General features: G+C 31.4%; 1 protein-coding gene across 32 annotated transcripts in view; it reads right to left on the bottom strand.

Moving 5' to 3' along the window:
* trol (terribly reduced optic lobes) overlaps positions 1-19946 on the bottom strand; it is a 141726-nt gene that overhangs the window by 95907 nt on the left and 25873 nt on the right. The window lies entirely within an intron of this gene.

Below are 19946 nucleotides of genomic sequence, written 5' to 3'. Positions count from 1 at the left end.
ATGTAAGTGAAAATGTTTTTGAAAAATATACAACAGAAACAAATTCCCAAGAAAATTGACCTGAATACTAAAAATACATCAGAAATATTTTACTGATTGCCACATCTACAAAAAAATCAGTAATATTTGATTTCTGTGTAACATTAATAACATAATGTAAAATTCTGATTGTCAAATAATAAATTTGTCAAACACCAGTTACGACAGTGTTGCCAAACCCCTACTAAATTTTTTTCCAAAAAAACATAAATAATAAATGAAGTCGTGGAAGATTGTTGCAAGACAAATTATCTTTATCAAAAAAGTACAGCAAAACTCACCTGTAAAATGTATTGAATTTTCTAATGATCTTCACACTAGTGCAAAGCAGACAAAACGTATTGCAATATTTAAGAAATAAGTATTAAAAAAACTTTTTCTGAAACTCAATAAAATCACTGTGTATGACTAAAGGTAAATCTGAAAAATCACCAACTGCACCCGTAACAAAGTCCCCAAGTCAAGTCGCATAATAACCAGCTTAAAAACATATTTACATAGCGACTCACTTCTCAGGAAAACACGGAGATATGAATCTAATCCGATTACTGCGGTTTTATAAATATTTAAGTACAAAAGTTCCGGCTGCTGAAGTGTAGCTTACATCCAAGAAAGTTCCCGAGAGTTTGTTCTGACAGTTCGATCAGCGCTTTTCGCTTTAAAACGTTTAAAACTTTACTTAAGTAACTTTGCTTCATATTGTTTTACAAGTTGACCCAGATCTTTGTCAGAATCAGTCTGTTTTTGCATACCGTAAATTCCCACATTACGATTTTATTGCTGCGAACAAAAATAATCATTCCAAGAATACTAATGATCGTTTTAAGTTAATGCATTATTTAGGCGTTATCGTGTGATTCTTAATGATGGCTCTATAAATTATTTTTTTGTACAGTTAATTACTACTAACTATTTATTGACATCATCAATTATCCGCTACAATGACATAGAAATTTTCAACTGCACATGTACACATACATATTTGGAGCAGCTGTTTCGGCATTTCAAAAATGTATAAAGAAATCTTTAGCCAAAGGGAGCCAGCTGAAGTATTATTGTTTGGTCCTGAATCGAAATGCTAATCTTTCTGTTATAAATCATTCCTCTTTTCATACCAGATCAACGTCCTAGTTTTCTGTTAAATAAATAATTATTGTCAACCTAATCGTAGTCGCAAATCTGACATTCTAGCTTACCGTCGATTTATACATATAAATATTATATTATTTGTTAATGGATTTCAGTAAACTGGAGTAATAAATTTTCATGTGTGGTTAATTATTCTGTATAAACTAAAGGATAGAGTGACAATTATGTAGCAGAATTACAACCAGTTAAATTTACAAAGGTAATATAAGAACAGTAGCAAATCTCCAATAGCGTGTGTTTGTGTATTTCATTTTGTATACAATTTAGATGTCTCTTATCGACATAAAATGGTAGAAAATGTTTGTTTAGTTTTCCAAACTTTGACAAGTTTAGTGTGCCAGTTAAGATTTCATATTTTCATCTCTACGCACTAAAAAGGTTTGTTTGAAAAATAGATGTCATTAAGTTAAAAATGACCCAAGACCACCACTGACTAAGTCAGTAGTGGTCAAACTCAATTCAAAACAATAAAAATGAAAGAAACATCTTGAAACATGAAACATTGTCATAATTAACTAGCTACTTTCAATAATTTGTCGGCGTAAAATAAAATTAAATAAAATTTGTACAAAACAAATAAACAAACGGAACACTATTCCCAGATAACAGTACAAAAAAGAGTATGCCTGAACAATGAAGTCGTAAAATAAATCTCAATAGATGCATAACAATTAGAGTATCTGGTGTTCCATTTATTTTAGCTTTGGCACGGACATATCAAAGCCGTCTATAACGATAGAAAATAAAACGAAAGAGGCGACTGCTTTACATTTTATAACATACAAAATGGACGGAAAATAAAACAGAGATGACAAATGTGTGGAATGAACTGAGGGGCTTTGGGCTTTTAAGCTTGGACATAAAAGAATCCGAAACCGTGGCTCCCGGCAACTTATGATGGATTAGCGTTAAGCCAATATTGCTCCACATATTCTAGGATACTACGTTTCACGTCAAGCTTTTAAAAAAGTTAAAGTATTCTTAAAAAGAACTTTAACAAGAGTGTGGAATGCGTACGCTTTTACTCTAAATGTCGGAGCTTTTATGAACAGTCTGAACAGAAATTATACACACGATGAGCTGTAGAAACCAAAATAGACAAAAAAAAACTTAAATAAAACAACATTGGCTGCAGTTGCTGGCATCTTTTTAATCTCAACACCCAACTAAGTTTCACAAACTCAATATAGCAAAACGTGAGCGTCATTTTGAAAGGCAACTCCAATAATCCTATCGTTTGCCCTCATAACAAAAGATAACAAGCGATAGTTTGGAAATCCGCAGAACATGTTTTGAATTTTGCTTTTACGTCCTCTATCGTGATTTCTTATAATACATACATTACGCTAAAATAACAGGACAACTAGGTTAATCCAACACAAAAATCATGATTTGTAAAAAAAATAAGACACGTTTATTGTTGATTAAACTCTAGACATAAACTGGATTTGAAAACTGGATATATAAACATCTTCACATAATAAGCTGCAGCACATCAAGCTATTTATCTTTCCAATTAGAATTTGAATTAAAAGCGGATTCGGAGCATTTATTTGCACTACTATTCAAGAAGCAACAAACAGAGTCTTACTGAACGGCATCTGGCAAACATATTTGTGCCAAAAACTTCTGCAGGAAATGGCTTAAATAAAATCATGAGATATAAGGTCGAGATAAAACAGATTAAAGTTCCTAATTAACAACCCTTTTGCAGATTTGATCAGGAAGTTTAATAGTTTCACTTGCAGAATTTTGGAATGTTTTCATGACGTTCGTTGTTGCTATATTTTCATTGCACATTTCAAAGTAAATCATTAATTTTATTTCAAATAGTATAGACTCCATTAAACATGGACTTTTTTTGTTTGGAAAGATTAGCAATTTACAAATGTTCTTTAAATTTACCAGTGTATGTCCTACAGGCAGTAATAAAGTAGAACAATCAAAGTGGGTAATAATAATAATAATTATCTGCCAAATTTGCACTTTTCACCAAAAATGTCATTTCTTCAATTTTTGAAAGGTTGTAACTTTTTTATTTGAACTCCAAACAATTTCGCTAAATCGCCATTAGAAAAGGAATAAAAAATACTACAAAATGAGCCAAAACTCGCATCTCTAGCTCTTCATTTTACCGAGATACTGAATCTCAAAAAGTAGTTAAAAAAGACCCCTAATACCATTCTTTCCATACCCATTCTTTCAATTCTTTTGAAAAATGAAAAATTTCAAAGTGCTTTTTTTGCCTTTATTTCACCTAATTTAAAGTTCTTTGGTATAAATATGCCGTTTGGAACCTTTTTGGAGCAAAAAAAAATTGATAATTTTTACAAAAAATTACATTTTTTCAATTTTCGAAAGGCTCAAAGTGGTTATTTTATCAAATTTAAGGTCCTTTGGTATAAATATACCCTTTGCTGTGCATTGGAACCCTTATATTATTTAGATAATTGTGTAATAATCTAAATAACATAATTTTTAAGTAAATAGGCTTGAGTTTAAACAATCAAAATTTATATCTGTGTATATTAGTATTGCGAAATGTTTGCACTTGGAGCATCCTGTAAAAGTGGAAAATTGAGGTCAGCTGCGGTTAAAGTTGGCAAAATAAAATAAGCAAATTAGAAAAGAACTCGGAGAAAAGTTTTTTAAAAAGAACATCATTTACGTCCAGGCACTAGTGACTATAAATTGCAAACAGGAGCGTTGCATATCGTTTATGACACAATGGGGAGATGCGAAAGAAAAATCATCTTTGTTTGTTTGCTTCGAAGTTAGTATTATTGTAGTCCAGTTAATAATTGAGCTTTATTAGTGATACTAAAAGTGAAAAAAAATTTCCTTTCAATTTGCGATCAAGCCTTAAAGTACAGGTAAAAGTGTTTTTGTCAGGTAAATCAAGAGTTAATTTAGCAAATTTGTGATGGTCAACCATATCGAATGCATGCAACCCTAATTTTGTGCTCGAACCTTACAATATGTTTGGTCATGCTGAAATAAAAGTCTCATGAATTACTTTTGGGAAAGTTAAATTATTCAACCCTACTAAACTTCTACTTGGTCTAATAATTTTCAGATGAGATTCTTATAATATGAAGATGGCATATGCAAGATGTCTGCTTATCAGCTTAATATCGGTCAATCTTCTCAAAGAATGTCCAGTCTGTTTTAGGACCATTTCTTTCCTACTTAAGTTTACACTAAAAGCTTCATTTCAAACTTCTAACTAAAAGTTTACATACGCTTCATTAGTTACAACGCATTGTACAGAGTATTAAAAAAAAAGAAACTAGTTATTAATCCTCTAGGCAAAACGCAAACAAAATATAACTTTTACGGGCATAAAGTTGATTAGCGATAGAAAGATAAACAGATATTAAGCGAATTATATCTGGATGAGAAAAACCGGGTCCGTATAAATCTCCCCTAGAGACGAGTGAGAGAGAGGCCACAATAGCAAATAAACCAGACAGTTTTCCCCGCAGAGTGAGGCGATATTGGCTTTAACGCTAATCCATCATAACTTGTGAGCGTCCAGGATTCTTTTATATCCACATTTAAAAGCTCAGTACTTGCGATCTGTGCGATCCATTTATCTTGCCGACATACTTTCCCGGCCATTTTGTACCTAATAAAAATGTAAAGCACTTCTTCTACATAATTTGTTTGGGCATTATTAAGTCTTTACTCTCGCGTGTGCCTCGAGAACTTTAAGCGACCACCAAATTTAGATAAATTCTCCGTTTTGCCGCTGTTGAGGCTTATGGAGCGTTAAATGAGGCGTTTTTTCCTCTCTTTGAAAAATCATAAAGTCAGAAAAATATGGGTGTCACGTGATACTTTTACCAAACTGCATCAAACTTTATAATACTAGTACTAATATAGTAATTAGTGCTAACTAACTAAAACCTGATAACAACTTTGCAAAACTTAAGTCTAAGTTACATATCCCTGAGTTAATTGAACCTTTTCTGAGATACCGGATCCTCATATTATCCTCGACGTTAATTACGCAAATTAAAGTGGTCGACTGTTTATAGAATCAAGTTTGAGGCGGATCCGGACGATATCATCTTCTTATCCCTCTTGAAGTCGATGGTTGAATGAAGACCACATTAGTCAGTTACATTCCGACCGAAAGTGGAGGTTAAGTAATACATAAAGCAATTAATTAAAATAAAAGGTTGTGCCGTTTAGTGAATGTAAAAATATTTAACATTAAAAACGTTCCAAATGAGGAAATTCAATTGAAGCTTTAACGAGCGATGATGCAGTCTAAATAATTAATTACATTGTTCAGTTATAATAAATAGTTTTCGTGGGGTGCTTATAAAAGCAACTACTAAATAAGAGTTATTAGTAGTAGTAGTCATATAAAGTGAGATTAACCAAGTTATTTTCTTAGTGAGTCAAAATATGCAGATATGCAATGGAAAATGGTTAAGTAAACGTTTAAACTACTGTCCATACCAGTCCTCCTGTTTATTTCTTAGATTACCAATCATTTTTTTTTTTTTTTGATAATCTGTTTTCTTTCAGAGAGTTTTAATCCGATTTTACATATTATAAGTTATGGTTCGAAAACTGCCACCATCTGGTATGCAGGTTAAACAAAAATACTGGGTACTACAGCAAATATCCCTAAATTTAAACGTTAATGAGAGAAATCTTGGTCAATATGCAACAGTATTCGCGACAACTTACATTTTCTGGCCTACATAAAGGAAATATAATAAATAAATTGGCACTGATTGAAACGCTCGCCTTTTGGGAATTACTATAATTATTGCAAAATTTTACATGAAAACTTTTTAAAACTCTATTTATTATTTACAGAGCTTTGTTAATTAAATATGCATACAACCGTTTTTAATTATTATTTATTTGTAAGCTCATGGGCATAGTGCTAATTCGTATTTTATGTCCGATGTTTCTGTTAGTAAAGTGCATTAATTCAATTTATCTTTTAAGAGGTGTGTTTGATTTGAAAATTGTCATAAACATAACTGATTCATATCGTATAACAAAAACCCTCAAAATCAAGTTTTAAAGGACGTTATTCCGTAAATCCTCAGTGAAACTGAATCAAAACGACCAGTTTTAATCCGTCAATGGTTCGCAAACTGCAAAAAAACTGAAAGCCTGCTGATGACTACAAATACCGTTTGCATTTTTTAAATCTGTTTCACTGCATTCTTATGGCGTTCATTAATACTTGCGTTATCTAAATTGGCAATCGGGCCACGTATACACAAACAATGACATGATAGGATTGTAAAAAAAAATGAAAAAGTCCGGATTGAAAACATGCCCGAACACGCCTCATGCAAAATATAGCAGTCATTTACCGACCCCGTCTAGTTAATTGATTTCTTGTAACTGTGTAAACAAGCAAGTATGTTTTGTAACACATTTTACATGTTGGACAAAACGATACATAATTGAAATAGTACAAAAGTTTGATAACATGAGTACTAATTACAAAATACTCAAAGTTACTAAAGTACAAGAATTCCAAATACAGAAATTGAACCTCTTTTCAATCAAAAATTAGTCATACCCATCCCTTGACTGAATGCATAGTTGAGATCTTCCTTAACAAACATAAATGTATTTTTCAGACACTTTTAAGTAAGCAAATACACTTTCAAATGGATAGGAGAAGGAAATAATTTATAAAATATGCACAGAAACAGAATTCGGTATCTCTAGCAATCCAAACTTTCATTTGAAACGCTACTTCGTATTTACTAAACCTGTGTTAGCTGGCTAGACCATAACTAACTTATTGAAGTTTAAACTAACTTTGGGTAAAACATTTTTTGAAGCATTTTCATACCTTCAAAATTGCGACAGTAAATGAGTACGCTAATATACAAAGTTATACTAAAAGCTTTCCTAAAACAAGCTTTCAACGGTGACTATTAAATTTACTTGAAAGTGGTGTGACCTGCGACGAGATTTTTCATATTTTCCTTTAGCATTTTTACGGTTTATGGTTGTAATGGCCTTTTCAAATTTGTTGTCTGCAGTACAATCGGTAATGAGGTTATTACTCCTATGCAAGTTAGTAATATGTGCACCAGCTTTCAAGGTTTTGGTGTAATGAATGCAACTTTTTTTGCATTTTGATATCACTATCATCGGTTTTCGAGATATCCAGATAAGAAATATTTGAATAAATACGTGGTCATTTTTGTCAAAAAATTAATTTTCTTTTAGATTGTATTAGTTAATTTTCCAAAAACTTACTATAAACGTAAAAGTGGGGGAATAATACAATGATGAAAGAAACAACCCGTCGTTATTATTTTTTTAACTAATAACAACATTAATAACCAACTACTAATGGTATTAATGATAAATATTAAATGTAATTAATCGCTGAATATTGTTAGAGTTTAACTGTATTTGCACATTGAAAATTATTCATAAGTTAATTAAAGAACACTTTAGCATATATTGCACAGATTGACTAAATCATAAAGATACGTAATTATGCATGAAAGTTTTGGGCGTGATAAAATAATTATTGCATCTGATTCTCAATACTCGACGATCCTGGGTAGATGCGTTTTGGGTAAATCTCGCCTGAATAAAAACCAGTTTTTAAGTTCCTTCGATATAAATTCCGCAATATCTCCAGTTATCCCGTTGGGAATTTTTAGCGATAATACGTTATATTAAACTAAACGGGCTTAACAGCATACTCAAAATAAATCCAATTCAAACAGCTTTGATCTGTTAACGCTTAGTAGGGCTGATTATCTGTTAATGCATCATTTCCACCAGACTTAAATAAACCGTCTATTGGAGTACTTGTTTGGGTTCCATATAACTTTGAACTAGTTTCTAAAACGCTTGCACATCGTAATTTTTATTGCATTGGTGTTGATTTATTAAACGTTTAGCTTATCGATAAGTTAAAAAAGTTAGAAACTTATTAAATTAGCACAAACACACATAACCTAACCGTAATTCTATAGTGAGTCATCGAGTCATTGCTTTTGGTTCAATGTCCCCATCAGGTTCTTCTGAGGCAAAATGACCGCTTCGGATTCCTTTATTATTTGTGCTTTTAAAAGCAAATTTATTTAATTTTCACCCTACACGAACAGTTTTAATATTCATGTATCCAGTTCACTTGGTTGACGATTTTGTATGCAAAACGCTTGTCAAATGCAGATTTCAAACATGCATACAACTACTTATAAATCTTACGTTAAATAATGATGATACATTGTAAAGGAAAATTAATTCGTTGTTTTGATGAGTTCTAATGGATTACACGGATTACATTAGTGTGGCATTTCAGAAATATTAACAATTTTATTGCTTTATAAAATATAGTATTGCAGTATTGCTACTGGGAAAGTTAATGGTTGGTTATTATAATGAAAATATTGTGAGTATGTTAAACTCATTTTCGACAAAAAAAAAATATTAAAATTCACTAGTTTTGAATAGATAATAACACTCATTACCTATACGTTAGTAATAAGTCATTACTTACTGGTTCAGTCCACCAGACATCACCAATAAATGGAGTGACATAACAATTAATAGAAACATGTTTTGAATAAAACGTTTGTTTCTTCATTTGTCAAATTTAAAATATTTACCTTCCTATGGAGACGTAACAGTCCATAATGTTATTTTTAACCTTGATTTATTCTTAAAACTTGGATGTTAGTTACAGCTCTTTTGTTCTGTTCTAAACCTGGAAACTGTCAAATTCAGTCACATAGAGGCACAAAACTACGAAACATACTTGAAAAGTGACAAAGTCAGTGTGGCTTTGATTGAATGCATTTCTACCTTTATCAGTGCATTTTTATCATTTGTAACATTTGGTTGTCTGTTTCTGACACAAAATCCAGTAAAATCAGAATAAGCAGTACCAAACGTATTTTGTAGCTTTCTGAGTGGAATTTTGGCAGTTATGACATTTCGTCGTCAGTTACAGCTCTATCTTTTGTTCTGTTCTAAACCTGTCAAAGATCTTATTTTAACATTATCTTATTAATTCAAGATTACTTAAGAATCTGAAAAATTCCAGATTCTTAAGCATATTTGTATTTAAGTACCTTCAGACAAAACAGGAGTATGCTTAATTGAAATAATATTTGTAGTTTAGGACGTACACATAAACCATACAAATTGCACCCCTAATACTAATTACTAACAATCTTTTTTCTCTCTGGATAGTCATAATTTGTCATTTAATGCTAGAGCAAAAACGTTAATTAGATCTGCTAGCAATATACTAATATCACACATTATGGACTAGCAAAAAATTCATACCTCTCTATTTTCTAGACAAATATCCCATATTGTGCACTGTGTGGTAAACAGCATTAATTTTGATGTCATTTATTAGCCTTATAAAGTGCAACAATGAAAAGGCTGGCAGTAGTAACATCGTATACGGGAAGCTGGATTAATATTTTTGATGATGTCGTAAAATGGTACTGCGGTAACTAAAAATGTCGCAGGTGTGTGGCTTTTCGACAAATTAACGGATGAGATAATATTAGGGAACTGACACATTTTTTTTTGCGTGCAGGGGAACATTTTTGTTACCACCGTGAACATATTTCTGCATACCATAAAATCAGAGCTTCTAATCACTAAAGCCTGTTGCCCCGTTTATTAAAATGATCGACAATTTGATGAAATTACTTCCTTTGTAATGCGAAACTCCGATAATTTGTTTGGGGAATATTTCGATTGCGCTTGTATTTGATTAGCGCTAACTACGCGTTTATCGATGGTGCTAATTGTCATTACCTAAACAAGCTTCCCTCTAGTTTCCCAAAGTTTGATGATTTTTGGTGAATTAGTATCCTAATTTGCTATCAGACAAAACATACAATGAACACAATGCGAAATACAATAATTTAATTGGGTTTACTTCTTATCTACATGTTGTTAAATTTTATGGTTCAGTATGCTTGACCTATGTTTACATTATATTAACCTGCAATTGATGATTCGTTTGGATGTAAATAAGCAAAAATTGTTTGTGAAATTATTTTGATTCTTAATTACCAGAGCGGTTCCAAATCACCAATATAAAAATAATAAAGACATTTTAGGTCGAAAACAACAAAAATTGATGTCAACCGATCATTTCCTTTTGAATTTTCTGAAAATCGTTAAGAGAACGACGGCCGAGAATATCGAAACCCGAGTAACGGTCGTGTCCAGCTGTAAAGTGCATCGTGCTTGACATTTGAAACCCGACCATGCACCTCGGATTTCCACTTGTCAAAAGAAAGACATTATTAATGGACACAATCGCGAATCATGAGTTCCTCGCCCATAAACTAATACAATATTAAACTCGCATGTTATTCCTTTTCGAAACGGGATTTAAATTTCAATGTCGGCAGACAAGCTTTTTTATTTTGTCTTTTTTGTGAAATTAAATATTTTGGACTACTGCTTTATATTTTGTTCGTTAATATGGTTAATAAATCAAGCCTTTTAAATGTATGCAGTAATCATATTATTACAGTAACGACTGTCTAAAGTCGCAAATAATGATTCTTCTACGATCCCTATAAAAAATAAAATGTTTCTCCCTCATTTGAGGATGAGGTGAAAATGTCACTTTACTCTACTCTACCTTTACTACCCTAGAGAGTGAAAGTAAGTTTCCTCGTCTTGTCTCAAATTGTTCGCGGGAGTAAACGTTGCACTTTCCTCCCTTGTTGCGCAAATAACTTTTTTCCAGAGCAAAAAGCAAATTTTCGTAAGAGAGAAGAGCAAAAATTACGAAAAAAAACCTAAAAAATAAGTGAATTAGGTCAACGCAATTGTGGCAAAACTGATAAAACTCATAAAAATAAGAAATTCAATGACAGATAGGAAATTTAAAAGTTGCTATAACCAAAAAGAAGGTTAGAAAATGGTTAATTTAAACCAAAATTATCATTATTTGAAATAACTTCTCGTAGAAAGCATAGCAGACTTTAGGTAAAGTTTAGTATTCATTGGCAAAAGTGTATGCCTTAAAAATTTTAATTACTTACATGTAGTGTCCGGTGTATTGACCTCAAAATGCCTAAACTAATTGAATGGTCTATTATTTGGATATTACTTAATTTGTAACTGCCTTTTATGAGTCGTGAAAGAAACAGTCCAGAATTCTTCACTTAATTACGTTTTGATTATTTAGGCTGAAGATTTATGACTTTTTCCTGGATTTCGCTTGTTTTCTCCCAGATATATTGTCTTTAAAGCAAGGATAATCTTCTCGACTGGCGGACAGTTTCAATTAACAACAATAAGCTACGTACGGACTTATTAAATTCCCAGTTAATGTCGGTTTTGCACGGGTTAGGTTGGATCATTTTTCTTCTTGACTTAAATCTCTTCTTAAATAAAAGCAAATGTATGTTTCGTTCACGAAAATGTCCACAAGGAACCGGTTTTTGCAGGTAATTTGCATATTAAACGCGTGCGTGTAAACTTTCTTTGTAAACTTAAACTTATGATGCATCTTGAGTAAAGTTAATTTAAATTGCTAATGACCCACCAATGATTTTGTAATAGATTTCGAATGCAGTACAGTTGAAAATATTGGGTATAACATAATAATATTGTTGTTTCACGCTATACCGGATGTGGTTAAGGTCGCTTTTGGGACTTTGGTTTGATGTTGCTTTGTTTTTGACCGAATTCAATTGAATGTCAAAGAAAATAATTTCCGCTAACCTCAATGATTATTACAATTAATTACAATTTATATGTTTAGAATAATGTCATATTTGATTTGCTACAGATTATTATGTCCTTGAATTCCTTCTAAATCCTGGATAAGTCGAAATGTGTTTGTCATTTTTGTTATTTTTTTCAAAACATTTAGAGTTTAGTTTAGGTGTATTATTTTAGATTTTAAATGCTTCAGCAGGTTGACTGTTTTTTTATTATAGGAGCTTAAAATTAACGTATTTTAAAACAACTTTTCTAGCAAACGTTTAAACAAACAACCATTAAAATGATAAAATTTATTTTGAATCGAATGTATAATTATTAAAATACCAAATATTGGTCAATTCAGTTTAAATATACCAAGAATAACCGAAAGTGACGATATATTAAAACCATTTCAGGCTGTATAAAAAGTAATTTTCGTTTTCCGTACATTTGGTGATACAAGTTTATTGTGAGATAGAGCATTAGTTAAGATCACCATAAAGTATACAAAAAGTCAAAGTAAATTAAGATGATGTCACAAAGCTCAAATCAAAAATAACATTAATTGAGAGTCAAAATTTTATTAGCATTAAAAAATGTCTCTTTTTTCAGGTAGGTTTGAATACTCACTCACAACTATTTGATGTATAAAACAAGTATTACGAAAACTGGAAAAACTACGTTTGCCCCCTTTTGTCGTGTCTAAAAGTATGTACTACTAGCAGAAGTAACAGTTATCCACTTTGTTTTGGTTAAAATACTTAGTCAATTACAAAAACGTTTTCCTTCTACATAAACGACGGACAAATGTGGAGTATTAAAAATTATGAAAAGCTTACATGTTCCAGTTGGCTTTGTACGTAGTTTAAAGAAAAAATACAAACTCAATATTTCTCCTCCTCAACAATAATTCAATACTGACAATTCTGCTGCTGTAGTCACCATACAATTTTAATGTGTGTACTTAACAGTGTGCAAAAGAATCTTTTTTGCATCAAGAACCAATATATTACACAAATAATATGCAACGACCTTACGATAACCTTAAACCTACTTAGTGTCAATTCTTATGCAAAACATCTTGGAGCATATAAAAAAAATTTACAAAACTGCTCATTTTTATCATATCTGCATGGTGCATGCATACTTTCATTGCCTGTGGGTGTGTTCTGCTATCCTAAATACTACTTCCTCTAAATTCAATTTATCAATAGGCAATTTTACGGCTTATTTAACTTACACACTTAAAATGTTTGTTTAAGTTCGAAACGTGTAATCAAAAATGAACTTTGCGCTAGCATTAAGTCCGGTTATAATAACTGTTGTAAACTGTGTGTAACTTGTATTTATACTATTAGACAGACGATGGTTCTATAGTTGTATAAAGTGAATCAATTAAATGTAAAACACACAAGTTTACCAAACAAAATCGTCTTTCAAGCAATATTTACCAGACGTGTATTTATGTTATTTTTTGATTGTCGAAATGCCACAATTTATGTACTCTAGAAGACGATTAAAACTACATTAGAACGGGCTTATTTATTTGAGGTCGCATGTAACACCACTTTCCAAGTGTTTTGTCGATTCATTAATGGTTGAAGTACTTATATGAGGTTAAATAACATGAATAACAGTAATTGCTATGGCTATTGGTTCAGCTTTGATGTTGATCTTAGGTGCGTTTCGTCCGCAAAACCACATAAGACATCGGCTTTTTGTCATTCTCAGTATTTAAACAACCTTTCGTTTCCTGAACTTCTTCCAGAGATTAAATTTAATCCCACTCGAGTCCGGGTATTAGTATTTGTCCTCGGCTTGTATTCCGAATTTAATCCTTCAAGAGAACGCAGTTCACCATATCCCATAAAAGGTCTGACGTTGGATTTTTCCTCTACAGATATGATCGACAATGCCAAAAAATTGCTATACTTCCCTAACCGCCACTTAAAGGATATAGATCGCCGCCATATACGTTTCGGAGGAAACTTGGCGCATCAACACCGAAAACTTTTCCGGTGATAAATAGGATTTTAAAAAGAGACCGGCAAGCAACATACAATTTTAAAGTTGCGAGTAACACATGGTTTGCAACTTTTACTAACTTGTAATATGAGCTTTTTTTGGTATTCCTAAGTCGGCTAGTAATATTGATTCCAAACTTTACGCTTGATGGTTCTCAAAAGAGTTAAAAAGCAGGAAAGTTGCACCGGGATGTTATCGCTTTGTGCCATTGTGCACTCTAATATATTTTTGAAACCCATGAAGCTATTTTATTTTTAATAAAGTATCGTTACTATTATGATCTAGTATTTTACTAATATACTCAATCTTCTGTTATTAATACAGTGAGTTGTACAGGTAACAGTTATTCCCTTGGTTATTCCGCTATCATACGTGATATGAAACTTCAGATGGAAAAAGTTTGTGCTGTAATCAATTATATATTTGATTTTGTTTCACTAAAGAACGAGTTGATTACACTGTACAAAAAAGGTTATAGCTTCAGAGCAGTTTAATTCAGAAGGTTGCATAATAAACTGATACAAGAAGAAACAGAAAGTGAAGTGTATTTATGAAAGAAAGGAAGCTAAATATTTTATGTTTTGTGGACTAAGACTCTCTCATGCATCTTCAAAGCAACAATATTTGGCAATTTTAAAAATTTCAATTCAAACTATAAAAGAGTTCAAATATAAAGCCTACAATAGAATAACCCTAGAGTTAACGTTTGAATTGGCATAATCAACAATGTTCTTATTGGACCATTTTCATTGAGTAAAACAGCAATACATTTTTCGATTTTCTCCAAAATCCAATCTTGCCAGAGAAAAAGTTTAAGAATCTGTGGTTTTAAATGGATGGAGCTGTCCCTCAGTCTGCAAGGGTCTTCACAGATTTCCTTAACCACACCTGGGGCAGATTTAGGTCTAAAGCTTGGCCACCTAGGTCACACCTCTACACAAATTGTTTCTTTCTCTGGGGTTATCTGAAGCCAAAATTTACAGCAATGCTCCAATCCAAAAAAGAGCTGCATTTTTAAGAAATGCTTAAATGGAAAAAATCATTATTTTGCAAATCGTTGTTATTAAACGTGAAACGGACTAATATTATGACTATTTCCTAAAACTGAGAAATACAGCAGTTAGAAAATAAGATTTTATTAATTTCAAGCTGCTCTTAGAACAAAGGGAAAACCCTGTGTTACTTACACAATGCTTTGAGATCTGCTTTTAATAATGAACATAGAAAAATTAAGGTAGTGTCTCATCCTATGTTCACAAATAAAAATACCTCATTGTATGTTAAATCAGTTTACTATTCGAAATCCAAGATTTGGACTGACGATTTTACAGGAGGGAGCACATTGTTCAACGATCTGTTTGGCAAAGCATTTGTTGAGTAATGTATCTGACAATAATTGCTACATCTATTTTTGGTATCAAATTGCAATTTATATAATTTTACCATTCAATGACCTAAAAGGCAGCGTTATCACATGAAAAATAAATATGCAATAACTAGATCGTTTATGATTTATCACTTCTATTAAAGCTCAATGCAACCAAATAGTAACGTTTGTTATTGTTATTTCAAGTAGTTCATTGAGTTTATAGCACAAAACGGTGTCGCGTAATCTGAAATAATATCATAAATCTTGTTTTTCGATACTGTTACAAGGCCAATGTGTTTATGAATCATAATAGAATTCAATGTTTTCAGTTTCTAATTAGAAATTGATTATTGTATGTTCTATGATGACTAAATTTGCATTCATTTAATAAAATTTGTTTAAATTCATCAGTAACAAATAGCATTATTACGGTGCTTAAATTGATTCCGATTGTAGATAAGATCGTTCCAACTAATGATGCATAGTTAAATCTCGTTTGTCTTCTAAAGGAAAATCGCCTTGTATGCGGTTATGTGTGAAGCCCCCTTCATACTGAAACATGACCTGAAGATTTCTACAATACGACTTGTTTAACAACCTAGACAAATAAATCACAAGATAGTGGGTGTGTTTTCTAATAATGTGCACTACTCATTATCATTAATTATTTGTACGGTGATGTCATTTCTGTCGCGACATTTAAACCTCATTTGTTCGTATTAGAAGTTACGAAATTTTGCACGTTTATTGAACACTTGTTGTTATTATTTTAACAATTTATTTCTATGCGGGCTCGTACGAATAATGTCATTTAATATGTGTCGGTTATTATCACATCACTCATCACGCAATGACGATAAAATAATACAATAAATCTGTAGCAATGCATTTTATTGGCTGCAAAAACGTTGGCAACGATTAACAGTTTAACAATAAATTGTGGAACGCAACAACTCGTTTCTCTTTGTCGAATTTTTTCGATTTGGGGCTTATTTATGTCCGCATGGCCGGCCAATAACTTTACCAAGACTCCAATAATTGACACAGGGGTTATTAATGAACCCATTTCCATTAAACTTTAAGTGATGGTTTTACAGTTGCGAAAACTTTTAGTTAACTCTTGAATGACTAGGCCCACCATACAGATAGAAACTGGAAAAAGTTTGATTAAACTGATAAAAGAACAGTTTTAAAATTGGTATTTTCTATTAGCAATACACAAACAACATAAATTATTAAGAAAAACTAATTTGCAAATCACGGTCAGCTCTTTTATATGATTCACGGTAGCAAAATTGCTAGAAAAACAGTTTATTTACAGTGATTTTTAAAGTTATCGGTTAAATTAATTCAATGCCAAAGTTAAACGGTAACAGTAGATCAAAACAAAATTAATTACGCTAATTAGAACTATTGTATTACTACATAATAAATTACAACTTGTGATCCAAACCAAAAAACTTTATCTACTAATTAAATACCTGTTTCTAGTTTATATAAAATTTGCTTTTAGAGATAGATTGAAACAGTTATGTGCCTAATCAAAACCCCTCTATTTTACTCCACACATTACCGAATATTTTGGATATGGTATACAATCATAGTAATTTCAAAACTGCTAAAAATTGTCACTGGTTAATGTAGTTTTGATTTTTCTGAGTAACAGAAATACAAAAATCAAATTTCGAAATTTTATACATCTAAAATATGAATCATTTGGTATATTAAGTAATAGATGTAATAGTAGATAACAGCAAACCAACTTAAAGCATGAAACAATGTAAATATTTGATTAGTGATATGATATGTTTTTTTCAAAACTAAACATGTAGCGACCAAAAAATGTTCTACAAAATCATTGAAATACACAAAAAATAGTGGTAAATTGATTAAAAATTAATTAAGTCGATTATCAAACATTTCGAAGATACACGGTGAATAATAATAACTTAGGCATGTGTAAATTTAATAGTCCACGCGCAATCAACCGTCATGTTTTAAAAGCCGAAATAAACACGGAAATCCGCTATACGCGGGCACAATACTCGGTATATTATGCTTTGCATACTTTTAACTAACGTACCGACCATAATAAATAACTTGATTAGGTACCACCAAGTCTAAAAACTATACAGGATGTCCCAAAACTCAACGTTAGACCTTCAATTAAGTTTTGTAGCTTTGGCTGGCTAATTGCCCAAAAATATTGAAAAAAACCTTGACCAATCCAAGTGAAAAGCCAGCATATTTAAAAAAAAATTAAGTTCATCTGGACTAAAAAAAGAGAAAGTGTTGAAATGATTGAGTTGGCTAATTGTCCAGATAATTTCAAGGAGATGTCACAAATCAACATATTTGTAAGAAAAATTTCATTCTATTAGCGTAAGAAAAAACGAGTGGCAGATCGTGTTAAAATGATTGAGCTGGCTAATTAATAGAACTTTTGAAAAAAGATTGACCAATTGAAGTCAAACAAAAGCCAACATTTTTTAAAGAAGCATTAAGTTTATCTGGATTAGAAGAGAAAAAGGGAAGAATGTGAAACAATTGAGCTGGTCAATTGCCGAGATACTTTGAAGGAAGACTGACAAACAAATGTCAAAAGCCAACATATTTGAAAGAAGAATTAAGCCTTTTTAATTAAGAAAGAATGTGCTGGCTGATTGTTCACAAAATTTGAAAAAGAGACTGACCAGTCAGTGTGTCAATTTTCATAAAATTCTTAACTGTATCAGCAGCAACTAGCCACCAACATTACACAGCTTATCAGTACTTTTGAAACACCCCGTCTACAAACTATATCATAAACAAACATGAGAATAAGTAATTAAAAAAGTTACCAAACTGTATAGATATTTAAATTCTTCATTCCAGTTTTCTATTATTATTTTTATGGTGTAAAAATTAACTAATCTTAATAGTCATTTAAAATCACCGAATATATAAAGAAAATTATTTAATACATTATTTTTAAAGCTTGCACATCGTTGTGACACTCCATAAAATATTATTAGGTCCACAAACGCTGCCAGATAATCAAGTTAACTTTCTTGGTGTGGACAATCAAAGATTTCATCGAATTTTTGTTGATGCAATGGTTATTTCTGACATTATTACTGGGTCATGAGGTCATTTTGCATAAATACTCTGTGAAAATACATGTTTACCTACCAGTAGCACTTTTATAAAAATACAATTTTATTACCGGCACTTTTTTTGCTTTATAACAATAAACTACATAAAATTAGATAAATTAGCAGCTATTAAAGGTTTTATTAAACATGCGCAAAAACGGTGTAAACAAACAGTAAACTTATTTAACTACATGTAGTTAAATGACTCGGTATAATAAATAATATGTTTGATACAATCAGCTTGATGTTCATTTTTTTATAACCACTTTAATTCTCTGAATGCAAAAAAAAGTATTATTGCATTTTACTGGATGATTTACGTTGTTATTTGACTATGTTATGACTTGCATAAAACAGTATTTTGTGCCTAACAAGTCATATTAGGTAATTAAAACTATATAAATACCAAACTAACCAAACTTGTGTTTAAAATCAAATGAGATCCACTAAACTTCCTTGAAATATTTGGGCTTTAATTAAATTGCTTTGACACGTCATTGAAAAAATAAACGTACATTCTCTACAAGATATCTAAGATGAAAATTATTATTATTGTAAAAATTCACAAGTTATTACGAAGCATCCGTTTTAGTATCATAACTCAATACTTTGAAGTACAAGACAAATCACAACAAACCAAAATTTCGTTCGTCCAGTTTGTTATAATTACAACATACCAGAACTAACGGTTCAATGTTTTTACAACCAAACATTATTTTGCCGTTTTTCGACACTATATGTATATTTACATTGGCAGTATATAAAACACTACAAAACCAAACAAACGGTTAAAAAATAAACTCCACAATCAACCGAAATGAGTAGTTTCGATGATTTATTTAGAGGCTTCCTTAGAGTGGCTTTGTTAATCCGCCATTAAAGATGCTGTTACTTCTGAGAAAGTCGTCTTAAAAATAAGCTGCTTGGGGTACAATGACAACGAGTTAAAATTGGAGCAAAGATGTTTCGGCACGTTTCAGTTGATGGAAACCAACCACGAAATTATCACGTAGAGGAAACTGTTTATATGTTTCTTTAGAGATGTTACACACATTAATACTCTTGGAAGAGAATAAGATTGACTAGAAGAAAAAAATGAATAATACTAAGAATGGTTTAAATGTGAATTCTTCTTTCAATTACCCTCATCCTGCAAACTTTTTAATATATTTTCATTTATTATTCATTGACACTTTAAACTAGCGCAGCTTTTTTGGGTTAGATCTATTTTAGTCACTTTACGAGGGATTTAGAAACATATTACTGAAGTTGCTTCGGACATTAAATCTCAACTTATAAAGGTAATACGAAACGAACTTATAAACCATTCAAACCGCAGCTGGGGGCTTCACGCAAGCAGTTATTCGAAACTTTTCCATACGTTCAAAAGTTTTAAATTTTTTGTTTTGTCCTCCTACACAAAGAACAGTCTTAAACAACCATATTAAACCAGTAATAAACTGTGAATTATTACTATAAAATAATCATAATTTAATACCAATATAATATGTTAAGGAATGATAAGG

Source organism: Ips typographus, linkage group LG4, assembly GCF_016097725.1.
Source record: "Ips typographus isolate SLU linkage group LG4, UJ_Ityp_2.0, whole genome shotgun sequence".
NCBI classification, from domain to species: Eukaryota; Metazoa; Arthropoda; class Insecta; order Coleoptera; family Curculionidae; genus Ips; species Ips typographus.
Note: the sequence above shows the minus strand (reverse complement) of the source record. Positions and strands in the feature narration are given on the sequence as shown.